At 37.0% G+C, this 12,510-nt stretch overlaps 1 protein-coding gene across 1 annotated transcript in view; it reads left to right on the top strand.

Annotated features, from left to right (window-relative positions):
• The window catches only part of IL1RAPL1 (interleukin 1 receptor accessory protein like 1), a 723,124-nt gene that overhangs the window by 399,701 nt on the left and 310,913 nt on the right, over window positions 1–12,510 (top strand). The window lies entirely within an intron of this gene.

Genomic DNA, 12,510 nt, shown 5'->3' on the forward strand with positions numbered 1-12,510 from the left:
CCTTGAGAGACTGACCTAAGAAAACACTGATTCGTTTTATGTCAGAGAATGTTTTGCCTATGATCTCTTCTAGGAGTGTTATGGTGTCATGTCTTATGTTTAGGTCTTCAAGGCATTTTGAGTTTATTTTTGTGTATGGTGTGAGGGTGCATTCTAACTTCATCGATTTACATGCAGCTGTCCAACTTTCCCAACACCACTTGCTGAAGAGGCTATCTTTTTCCCATTTTATATCCTTGCCTCCTTTGTTGAAGATTAATTGACCGTAGGTGTGTGGGTTTATTTCTGGGCTCTCTTTTCTGTTCCATTGATCCATATGTCTGTTTTTGTGCCATTACCACACCGTTTTGATTACTATAGCTTTGTAGTATTGTCTGAAGTCTGGGAGAGTTATGCCTCGTGCTTTTTTTCTTCAGGATTGCTCTGGCAATTCTGGGTCTTTTATGGTTCCATATAAATTTTAGGATTCTTTGTTCTAGTTCTGTGAAAAATGTCATGGGTAATTTGATAGGGATCACATTAAATCTGTAGAATGCTTTGGGTAATGTGGCCATTTTAACAATATTCTTCCAATCCAAGAGCATGGAATATATTTCCATTTCTTTGAATCATCTTCAGTTTCCTTATTAACATTTTATAGTTCTCAGCATATAAGTCTTTCACCTCTTTAGTCAGGTTTATTCCTAAGTATTTTATTTTGGGGGGTGCAATTTTAAAAGGTACCCTAACAAATTGTCTTGAATCAGATAACTCCCTGACAGAAATTAGTGAAAGGCATCACTAATTTTGCCTTTGCAATAAAATTCCTAAGAAAGAAGTTAATTTGGCAATGGTGAAACAAAAAATTCTGCAGCATCAACACTGCAGATACAAATGGTACTGAAGGTAGTAAAATTGAGAAGTATGCATCTTTTATCTTTAGTAGTAATTTTTATATTAAAAACTCACCACCCAAACTGTACTAAAGTTATTGTAGGTTATACAAAGGTTTTGAGAAATATGAATGTGATAATGTAAAAGGGATTAAAATTTTATATTCTGTGAGATTTTACAATTTATTTTTCTTCCATGATACAGAAACAAGTATTGAAATCTCAAAGTTATTCCACATAGTAATACTGTAAATACAATAATGTATTATATTTAGAAAACTTGACTCAATTTACTACTTAGAAAAGTAAGTAGTAGTATTTTGCATAGTTTACTGGTTGGCCTTCTAAACAAATGCATTTAGTTCCTATTCTCCCATGATAACCTCTATGCTACCTTGTATAATTCTTTGTGATCTTTGTTCTCTGTTTTAATTTCTCTAACCACATCTAATTTTGATTTAATTAAAAAATCAGATCCCTCCCTGTGATAGACTATGGACCTCTTCCTAGCTTGGTGGCCATCCCAGAGTCATTTCTGTATCTTCCATTCCCAAGTGGCCTGCAATGTTCATCTGGAATCCATTCAATACTGTTTGCATTCAACAATACTCAGTATATTGGGGAAATTTTCCATCTTCTTTTTAAAAAAATATCTTAATATACCTAAATTATGGTATGGTAAGACTCCATTAATTCAAGCTAATTGGGGAGAAGGTGACTTGAATTTATAGGGAAAGAGTTTGTTGTTGTAGTTGTCTTGCTGTTGTATAATTTAACTTCAGTGTTTTTACTTGGAGTGTTATCTGAAGTCAAGAGCTGTGGAGTGGCTTTCTATTAGAGAGCCTTCCTGTTTACTAGGTAACATGGTATTTGAATGTAAAGAGGGACCTCTCATAGGTTGAAAAAGTTTGTTGCCCTTAAAGCTGAGTGATCTCTGAAATCTTGTTTACATTGTCTAACAGCATATTAAATTTATTAATAGGAAAAAGCATACCATAAATAAAGTTCCTATTTTTATGACTCAAACAATGCATTAATTTTCTAACTTGATCTTGTAAGAAAAAAAAGTTCAAACAGGATAATATTATGTGGGAAACTTATGTAAACTTATGCTATTTTACCCAGAAATCTTAAGAATCACCAATACACCTGTCTAACTGCTGGTGTCTCATTTGAAATGAACCATTTAACCGTCCATAGAAAGTAGTTTCTCCAGATATTATTTAAATGGATACCAGGTTTAAATATTTAACTTTTATATGTCCTTTGTCTTATTATTCAGTTTACACTTTGACTTTTTAAAATGTTAAGGGTGCATTGAAATTGTACATTTTAGGTTTAAATAGCTGAATCATAGGTGGGCAGCTATTAAAAATATGCCCTATTATGAGAACTTGTATAGTGACAGGAATAATATCAGTGAATGGCCGAATTAGATTACGACCTTTAACTAAACAAGCACTTCTTGTAATTGTGATTGTCTTGGGGCTAATGTATGTGACTATGACATTTGTTTCCACCGTGATTTTATACCTATTTGAAAAGACATGCTATATGTCACAGCTATTCAGTTAAAATATTTCAGTGTAATTATAGCTAATTAAATCATACACACAATCACAAAACTCCATTCAAGAAATACTTGGTACAAATCTAAAGCATACTAAAAGGAGTAAAATTTAGTGTGAAGGGTCAGACAGCGCGGCCCTTGATCTTCCCAAGAGATTCTAATCATTGTCGACTGAACTTCTAGATGTTAATTAATGTGACACAGAAATCAAGCCCTGTCTCCCCTTACTTTGACTAATTATACATTTATTTGAGTTTTAAGTTCCTTCCATTCAATTTCAAAGTGGTGCCTTAAGCTTATAAAGCCCCTCAGAAGCTTGAGGATAAGGCAGATGTAGTTTGGGTTGTAATTTTAAATAAACTATTTAAGTTATTTCATTGAATTCAGTGCTGCTAAAAGTAAGTATTCTTGGTTTTGTGGGTACTTGAAAAAAATGTATCTTAAAGTTGTTCATTTCCATAGGATCATAAGACTGCTAATACTCTGGTGATAACGAGGTCGAATGGATTGAAATAGCATTCTTCATGTTATGCTGGTGATGTCTTGTGTGTTAGCATTGTCATCTGTGTAGACAAGGAGGTGCCCCATGGTCATTTCAACACATGTGAGCTTTACCTGAGTAAGAGTTTCAGGAGTAGACAGGAATCATGTCATTTTTCAGCCTTGTCCAAACCTTTATAGTGATGCAATATTGAATGGATGTACAAGACGCTAATGATTTCATGTTAGTCAACACCATGCCACATATATTTGGCTGCACATGATTTCCATTCATAATGACGACACCAGCAAGATACCTAAACATTCCTGAAAAACCCCAAATACTGATAATGGCATGTACATTAACACGATCGTTTTGTAAAACTATTTATTAGTGTCTACTAAAGCTGAACATCTACAACCTATCCATCCCCTCCTAGGTCTATATCCAACATACATACAAAACAAGTACACGAACATTCATAGCAGCACTATCTGTAGTGGCCTCAAATTGAAAACTACCTAAAGGTCCATCACCAGTAGAAGGAATAAATAAATTGTGGTGTGGTCACCTAATAGAATAATTTACATTGATAAAAATGAGTGAACTCTATTATACACAGTAATGTGAGTGAATCTCATAAACGTAATATTATATGAAGGACACCAGGCTGAAAGTGTATATAATATATGATTTCATTTATCTAAATTTTTAAAATAACAAAAGCAAATAGTGTTGGACGTCAGGATAGTGATTACCTTTGCTTAGGGGAGAAGTGATGGCAAGGGACCATGAAGAAAACCTCTGGGCTATTGATATACTGTTCTGTTTCTTGATCTGGTTGCTGGTTAAATAGGTATGTTCAGTTTGTAATGATTCATCAAGATATATACTTATGATTTGTGCATACACACACACACACACATAGACACAGATACACTCATACATAGATATATAAAATACTTCAATAAGAAGAATAAATTATTGAAAAGTTCTGAGGTTAAATATGTTAAATTGAGCCCAAGTGTTCATCTGTGCTTGTATTAGTGTCCTAGGGCTACTATAACAAATTACCACAAACTGGGTGGCTTGAAACAACAGAAATTTAGCCTCTCACAGCGCAGAAAGCCAGAAGTCCCAAATCAAGGTATTGGTAGAGTTGGGGTTTTTTGGAGGATCTGCGGGAGAATCTGTTCCACGTTCCGTGTGGCTCTCCTTTCTTCTGTTGGCTGCTGGCAATCCTTGCCATTCCTCGCCTTGTAGACACATCACTCCAATCTCTACTTCCTTCCTCACATGAATACCACCCCCCACCCCGCCCTTTATTTCTTCTCTGATATGAACACAGGCCTTTGGATTTAGGGCCCGCCTGGGTAATTGAGATTATTATCTTAATTAGGTCTACCTTTTTCCAAATAAGGTGGCATTCACAGGTTCTAATAATCTTTTAGGGGGGGCCACCATTCAATCTACTGCCGTATTCCTTCCTCAAACTCCATGCAAATCATAGAAATATAAATATAAAAATATTACACAGACAAAAAATATGAGAAGAGAGGAAAACACAAGAGATAGTTTCAGGATTTTGGAAGATGGAAAGTAAGTATTGGTTGATTTAGCAGAATGCAAGAAGTTAAAATTGGGTGTCAGTAGAAAGCAATTACAAGCAGATGCAGGGTTTGGAGATACCAAGTACTTCTGGATGCAGGGGTTAACAAGTGAGGCAGAAAATAGTAAGTTTGGTTGAAAGTCTATATAAGGAAGTTAAAGATATCCTCCCCTGGCCTAGGCATCCAAGTGAGTAATTATCCCATACCTAGGCAGACAGAAAATGAACAATCCATATGAAAGAGAAGAATCAAAGTGGCCCTAGGCATGTGGAACTGGGGAATTGCCCAGGTAGGGAGGGAGGCACTGTCCTGAAACAAAGGGATTAAGAAACAGTCCATATTTTGAATGGTGCTGACACCCTCCCCCCACCCTTCTGTGTTCTTCTAGTCAGGAGCTTAGAGGTTTCTTATCTGGGGAAAACTGCAGCCAAAGAGAAAAGGCCTGCAAACAAAAGGACTAAAGTCCACTTTTCAGTCATGCCACCATACACACAGAGCTTTCATTCTGTCAGCCAAGAGTTACAGTGTATTGGAGGAAAGCTCACAATGTAAAAGAGATTTTTTTTTAAAAAAACATACAGATAAAAAGAACTGTGAGGGAACAAAGACTGTTCAGGAAGATGAAAGCTTAAAAAAGTTATAATGAATATTCCCCAATACATTAAAGAAGCAATTTATAACATCCAGGATACTATAAAAATGGACATTCAGGGAACTCATAAGAACTTTTGAAAGATTATTATAGCACAAATCTTCCAGGGTGTAGAACAAATTATCAAAGAGAGGAGAAGATTTTTTTTCAAAAGGAGATCAGTACAGGAGGTCTAATTGGAATTTTAAAGACCTGGGGAAAATGGAGAAAAAATAGAGAAGAGGAACTTTTAAAATAAGTAATGTAAGAAAGTTTTTCTTAATTGATAAACTTAATTTTCCTTATTTAAAGGGTTCAATGGGTGATCAGCAGAAGGCATTCAAGATTATTCATATCAAGGCATGTCGGCCAAAAGTTTTAGGACACCAACGGTAAAGATTCCAAAAACTTTCCAAAAGGGTGTGGAGAAAGGTCATATACAATGTCACGGGAATCAGCATACACTGGACTTCTCAAGAGCAACGTTTGAAGCCAAAACTCAACTAAGTAATGTCTTCCAAATTTTGAGGAAAAATTACTAACTACTTTCTACCTACAATTCTTTATATAGCCAATTAATCAGTTAACCTACAAGAACAGATGTATAGAGGTTTTCAGAAGTACGAGATCTTAAAAATATATCTTTAGTATACTGTTTCACAAGAAGGTCCTAGAGGACATATTTTGCCAAAATGAGTGAATAAACCAACAAAGAATGGTTAACAATCAGAAAACAGGGTACACAGGAGAGGAGAGGAGAGGAAACCTCTGGAGAGAAATATATTGCTGACAAGTAATAGAGAAAACAGAAAAATGAAAACATGAAAGAAAATGATTTTCAGTGAAAGAAGCCAATAGGAATTTAGATGATGTACATATAAGTGGAACGCTCCCAGAAAAGCAAACCACTCAAGATCTCTGAACACTTGCTGTATGTTTCTGCCTTTTCTGTTTCTTCTTGACATGCCCTTTCTCCATCTTCATTGTTGCTACACTAGTCCTTAAAAGACCCAACTCAAGATGTAATCTTTGCCAAAATGTAGGGGAGCATCTCTATGTCGTTGGTCAAGGAAAGCTTTCTTAACATAGATACAAAATACAGCCATAAAAATAGAAAGTAAAATCTGACCACATTATAATTTTAAACTCTTGTGAAGCAAAAATTTTTCATAAACAAGTTTAAGAAGGTGACAAAATGGAAAATTGTATTTCCATTGGTTACCACGATAAAAACTTGGTACATAAAATATATCAAGAATTCCAAGTCAATAAGAAAGATACACAATAAAATAAATTCATGCAAAAATGGTCAAAGTTATAGCATATAATTCACAGATGAAAAAATCCAAATATGAGAGGATGGGCAAAAGAAATTAATTAGTGCAAAAGAAATTAAAACGATGAGTTATCCTTTTAACCCCTCAGATTAATTTTAAAATGTAATTAGAAAATCTGGTTATCAAGTTGTTGGGGAAAATTGTTAGGAAGAATGTGGGAAAAAAATTATACTCTCAGATGCTGCTAGTGGAAGTATGAATTGGTGCAACCATTTGGGGGAACTATTTAGCAGTAGCCCATAAAATTGTAAAACTGTATGCTAGGATGAATATATTTATATTTTGTTGCATAGCATATAACAGCAAAAAATTAGGAGCAATATGTCAAAAGGGAACACCATAACTAAAACATATATTACAGAATACTAAACAGCAAAGGAAAGAGATAAACTAGATTTCTCTATATATCAACATCAGTAGATACCCAGAACATAAACTTCAGGTGTGAATAGAAGACCCCAGAATGTTATACACAAAGATAGATGGATAGAGTGACTGATTGATATTTATATAATAGTAATTGATAAGTTCAGTTAAATACAGCCCAAAATTATAACAGTGGTTGCTTCTGGTAATTGGGAAAGGGAGTCCTGATCATGGTTTAAGGGGAATTAAGCTGTTTTAGTAATGCCTTATTTCTTTAAAAATAATTTGAAGCAAGTATGACAGATGTTAAAGTTGATAGATCTGGATTGGGGTGAGGTGCATGTATATTTTAAGAAATATTATTCTTTGTATTTGAATGAGATTTTTTTCTCAAAGACAAAATGATGCCTTTTCCATGAAGCCTTCCTTGATCTCTAAGCCAAACATCACCTCTGTCACTCCTGTCTCTATAGCTCTCTTACGAGTTATGCTATTCTGCTTATTGGGTTTGTCTCTTACATTAAATTGAAAAATTCCTTATTGAAAAAAATGGTGTATTGTTCCTTTTTGAATCCGTCCACAACACCTGGACAGATAGCTGATACATAGTTAACACCCAATAAGACTATTAAACAGAACAGAGAAAAAATAGTTTGGTTTACATAGAAATACTTGCCTCGCTTTAGCTGACGCTAGAAAAATTTCAAATTTTCAACTTTTCTGTACTTCTCTTTGCATAATGGACCTATGTTTTCTGCCAACTTCAATTGACATTCTTTCAGAATAGATCTCTAATAAAAGTGAAATTACAGTGTTTTATGTTCATATGTTCCTTAGCATGTTGAAGATGCTCCAGACAGTAATTACCAAAACAAACTTAGGCTAGCATGGTGATTAAAAGCATCTGCTTCAGTTTCTCCTTTCTCAGAAATACATATTCTTTTCCTAATGCTGAGTTCTAGACTGTTGAATGGGATGTAGCATTTTTCTTGGTTACTCCTTTGTGTCACTTTGGCTCTGTTGACCACTTTAGTAATGTTAACTTCTGCCTGTCAACACTAATTAACAATTTTTTTTAACATATACTGAGTCCACAAAAGAATTTCAGTTTCCTGCTGTTCATTTAGAGTCTACTTGTTAAGCAAAGCTTGAATACAATATGGCATTTGCTTTGCAGTTTTTTTTTTTATAATTTCAAGTTTCAAGGCTTCAGTTTTTCCACTCTCATAAATAAAACATAACGCTTTTATTTTTTTCAAAGTTATCAGAGTTTGTGCAGTTGAACAATGCCCAACTTGCACATGAATACTTTTGAAAATACATATGGTGGATATATAAGTACATATGTGAATTCATTTGGCTCCAATGTGAATTTATTAAATGTGCTATGCCGAGTTATCTTTTATCAAAAGAACTGTTAGTAAGTGAAGATATCAAGTGCACTTCCTCATACATACATAAAATGCTAAATTTAGGTTTTAATGCTGGCTTTTAAAGTGACTTTTTTGCCTGCTACTTATACTAAAAGGCTGCCTTTATTCTTGAAAGTGAAATGTGTTTTTAAAGAATACTTTTCTTAATTTTTTTAGATTCCTTTTGTTGTTATTTTCAGCTTTCTCTGCTGTTTCAGACTTAGGAGCAGATATGCCCAACTGCAATGGCACCCTCAACCATTATCTGGCTTTCCTTTGAGGCAGTACTTTGCACAGAGCGTGTTTTCTTAGCTGGTTGACTCCTGTGATTGCTGGACTATATGTGCTGTGTGATGTGTCTCACAATTGGATCTGACTAGTGATCCTGGCACTTTGAAAGTGTTCTTTTCAGGTACCTTTTCACCCATACACACAAAAGATGTGCTGACGATAGCACTGACTTTTCAGAGTGATCTTTTCATCATAATTAACATTAAAAAAATTCCCTGAGTTGAAATATACAATCCCGCGTGGCTTTGATGCTTCTGTAGTTAAGAAAGGCAGGAACAGCCTTGGGGAACACTTGCTGACTTGGCAGCATAGAGCAAGTCACATGTACTTCCAGATGAGCAGAAAAACAAGCTGATTTCGTTCATTTTACCCCCCTATATTACATGGACTGGCTGGTCATTTACTTATGTTGTCAAAACTGACCCTTAAAGACAATTAATCTGGCTAAAATTCAAGTACTTTATACCCATAGTATGAGATATGCTTCTGAGGTGGCTAGGGTTTTAAGGCAGGAGCTATATTATGGGTGCCTGGCATTTTGCAGGCTCTTATGAGCACACTGTTAGGCATTCAGGTATTAGAAGGGTTTTGGAAATCCTGCTCAGCCCCTGGCATCTTATCAACCCTCTCTCGATCTCTAGTCCAGCTGTTCAATTAAAAGAAATGAAGCTGAAGAGGCATCAGTGTGGCTCCAGCTGGTGCTATGGAGGTTGGCGTTATGCTACCAGATAATGCACGCATTCTTTTTACTCATGTGGAAGGCTGCTTTGCTGTGTATTTCTCAGGCTGTCAGAAAGATTGATTCTTGAAATAGTTTGAAAAAATGCTAAGTACTAGCTACTTTGGGTATTTACCCAGGGGCATTGCAGCTGCCTGACATTGCTGCATGGCAGCTGAGCAGTAATCGGTGCTATTTCTCTGATTTGTTTGTCTTGGTCAGCATCTGAGAGGGAGGAGGTTCAAACCCAGCGTGGGGCCCTCCTCCCGCAGTGATCTCATCCAGGCCATGGCTTTAAATATTCTCTGAGTTGCTAATGACTCCCAAATTCATTTCTTTGGCCCTGATGTCATCCGTGAATCTCAGACTCATACATCCAGCTGCCTGCAAAGTAGCTCAGATTTGATGTTTAAGAGGTATCTCAAAGTGAAAATGAACAAAACCAAGCTCCTGATCTGTCTATCCATATGCAGCCCCAATTGCTCCTCCCACCATCTTCCCACAGCAGTAAGTGGAAACTCCTTTCTTGGAGTTACTCCAGCCAACGCCTTGCAATCAGCCTTGAATCTCCCCAACCCTTTAACGGGTGTCCCGCATTCCAAGGATCTACCTTGAAAGTAGAGTCAGTACGTGAACACTTCCCTGCCTCTGCCACTGCTGCTGTAATCCAAACCAACAAACCTCATCTGGACTATTGTGATTGCCTCCTAACATGTCAACCTACTTTCCCATCCCAGCAGTGGATTTTCCCACAGCCGCAAAAGTGAACCCTAAAACACGAGTTCGATCATGTTATTCTCTTCTCAGAAATCACCAATGACTTTCAATCCCTAGGTCCAAACCAAATGTGCAGAGCCGTAAGTGATCTGGCTCTCTGGTATTTCTCTAACTTCACACCGTTCTGCTCTTTCCTTAGCTCATTTCCTCAACTCATTCGCCTGTGTATACAATGGAGTCTTCACTACTCCTCACATATTCCAGGCATGGTCCCGCCTAAGTGTTTTTGAAATTGCTCTTCTCTTCGCCTGGAATGCTCTTCTCCTGGATATTTACATGGCCTCTATCATCACTTCCTTTAGGTTTCCACTCAAATGTCTCTTTATCAGTAAGGATCTTCCCTCATCAGCCTTTATAAAAGACAGCACTGCTCTCAATACTCTTCCCTTGCTATATTTTCTTATTTGCCTCTGTAATCTCCCTGTGTCTTTCCCCTCTGCATGCAGGCTTTGTTTCGTTCACTGCCAATTCTCCAGCACTGAGAACAGTGCCTGGTGCACAGAGGTCTTCAGTGAGTATGTGCACAAAGCACACCCATCGGACTATTCGTTCTACCTCAATCTCCACCAGCTGTAAAGTAGTACTTAAAGTACCTGGTTCTTTTGTTATTTTCATGAGAATAGCTCTGCGGTATCTTAGCTCTTCAGTAGGAAAGCCCATTCAAATCCAAGCGCTCACGGAGCTCATCTCTCCATCTCTGACTTGACTAGTCTGTGCTCTGGAAACTGGGCTGTGAAAAGCAGGTACTGCTGCGTCTTGCGTTCCTTGGATTGCCTAGCACTTAGTACCAGAGTGATAATGCCTGCATAACAAAGGTTTTTCCAGTGACTTAAAATCATTATAAAGAGAAGACACTTTCTGTATCTTGGGGAACAACTTGAAAGTTCACAAACACTTCAGTGCTACCAATTTCCTCGACTTGCCGTTTGCTTCCATCCACTTCTCAAATAACCATGGTGTCTGCAATTCATCTTCTGTGTCCACAAGCAACTCGCCTTTCCTCTTCCTCCTTGTCTTTTTGCTTTAACGAGAAAGAAGACTTCCTACTCTTCTTTTGTCTTAAAAACTTGTCCTAAGATTTCAACATTCTGCTTCGTGATTTATATTGCCAGCAAGTTTCCTAGTTCTTTGGGGGTGCAGGAACCATGAAATTCAACATCAGTGTTTGTCATAACACTTCGCACAAGCCTTCATAGTCAGTGATATCTGTCAGCTTGGGTTTTAGCCTTTTTCAAATACCTTTGACATTATGATTACCTGTCTTTTTAATTAGAAATACAAACCTGATTAGTAATTGTTTTTCAAGAGGACCAGACACTATACTTCTCTGATGGTGTGGGACTGGACATCAGCTAAGGCACAGCTTTCCAACTGATGTGCAGTGACACATGGCTGTGCCCCAAATGCATTTCAGGTGTGCTAAGATACCAACTCCTCTAAGCTCTTCAGGGCAGCTGGAGCCCCTAGACCGATCACTTCTGACCACAAGATTTTTTACCCCAGGATGCCCTACAAAAATAGTTTCCAAATGTGTCATGGCATGAGAAAGGTTGAGAGTAGTTCTAGTCCATCACTGCATAAAAGAACTTTCTGCAGTAACAGAAATGTTCCAGATCTGCCTGTCCAATAAGGTAACCGCAAGACGTGGTTATTGAGCTCTTGAAATGTGGCTAGTGTGACTCAAGCTACTGGTTACTATATTGGATACTGCAGCTCGAATATAAACTCTAAACTATATAGTCTATTAGGAACCAAAGATGAAAAATAAGCACAATTTAGCAATTTATCAGGCTCAACAAATATTAATTTGAAGTGTTAACAACCCATTGTGGGACCAGCAGGCACAAATTAAATGAATAGAGCGCTAGCTTGAGAATACAGGCATCAAAGCAGACCTGATCTTTTAATGTGGCTAACATAGTTGGATGTTTGCTGACTGACTCTAGCTGTGCTCTCTTGTTGTCTTCTTTTTGTTTGATAATGTGGTGATGTGGCAAATGACAGTGTCGTTGCCCGAAAGTGGCTTCAAAGTCATACCTGCAGGCCTTACCTTATTGAGTTCAGGTCAGTTGTGGCATTTACATTGTTCTTCTCATGGGGCCTGGAGCAATCTAATAATTTGCCTTTAGGTCCTACAGACCATGTGGTGTTTACCATCCACCTCTCCATCTTAAATGAGCTGACAGTCATTGATGAGGCCAGTGCTCTGTGTTTAGCAATGCTTTTATGCTAGGTTGATCAGTATGGAATTAACTATTGCTTGCAGCCATTGTCTTTGAAGCATTGTTTAACCTAAGCAAGAGCATTCTGGAGTATGTAGATGTATGAATCAAAATTCACAGCCTAATTCCAATTTACAGTGAGGAAACACAGATTAGATAATCTATTGTTTATTTACAAATTAATCCTATAGGAGATGATTAATATCTGGCCTTTACCTCATGA

Source organism: Phocoena phocoena, chromosome X (assembly GCF_963924675.1).
Source record: "Phocoena phocoena chromosome X, mPhoPho1.1, whole genome shotgun sequence".
Taxonomy (NCBI): Eukaryota; Metazoa; Chordata; class Mammalia; order Artiodactyla; family Phocoenidae; genus Phocoena; species Phocoena phocoena.